Source organism: Sinocyclocheilus anshuiensis, unplaced genomic scaffold (genome assembly GCF_001515605.1).
Source record: "Sinocyclocheilus anshuiensis isolate Anshui unplaced genomic scaffold, SAMN03320099.WGS_v1.1 scaffold383, whole genome shotgun sequence".
NCBI lineage: Eukaryota > Metazoa > Chordata > Actinopteri > Cypriniformes > Cyprinidae > Sinocyclocheilus > Sinocyclocheilus anshuiensis.
In genome coordinates this window covers 308,196-309,245 of record NW_015548204.1, presented here as the reverse complement: position 1 = coordinate 309,245, position 1,050 = coordinate 308,196, and positions in this window count along the sequence as shown.

Sequence of the window (1,050 nt, the reverse complement as noted above, 5' to 3'; positions counted from 1 at the left end):
TATATATAAGGGCGCCTCGCGTTTTGTATTTAACTTTTGTACCACTGCGCTTGCCGTAGTTGTTTGGAACATGTGGATGATCAATTGTGCTCTCATAGACATAATTATGTTTATGTGTGCACTGCTGTGAAATCAGAAATAACATAAACTACAAGCAGGGTATTACATACGTGAACTGGCACTGCGGATTCTGGTTAGTCTTCAAACTGCTTTCATCAGATGTCATGCACACGATTTGTTGGAAAGAACTGTGATTACCATGGTAAAACCATGGTATTCTTTGAAATACCGTAGTACATGAATGTTGTAGTCATCCAGCCCTTAGCATATAGCAAAGTATTACCCTGGTAAAACTGTATTAAAGCAGCTGAGTTGTATGTATGCTTGTATTGTTGTTCCTCAAGAGTACATTTGGTTTGTTGTGTAGAGCTCAAATATTGTTTCAGCGAGGAAGAGTTGGTGTCCAGCTTTTGGAGGCTTTTATGTCTCAATGGGATATTAAACCCCTTCATCCTCCAACACAAGCACACACACAAACACACACACACACATACAAGCACGCACATACACGCACACACACACACACTCTGCTGGAAGCTTCAAAGCTCCTGTGATGTGGTCGAGTTCTGAGGTCACATCAACAGTGCCAGAAATGTCATGAAAGTTCAGTAGTATTTGATTTCACTCTGGTGGTCATGAAACATCTCTTGAATTTAACTGTGTGATATTTGACTGTTTAATGCATTAAAAAATTATCATACATTCGTTGGTCACTGTATAATAATTATTAATATATGTATTGTAATAATAATTATTACAATACATATTTGATAATAAAATATGTTTAAAATGATTGTCAAAACATTGATATATAATGCTTTAAATTTTGAGTTAGCTGACTTTAACTGTTCTTTATATATATGCTCTTTCGGGTCATTTATCCGCCCCTTTATACAACATTAATGGCATCATAATATCCTGTTTTAATTCCAAACTTAGCATATATATATATATATATATATAACAAAAGCAGTCCATTCCACTCAACGC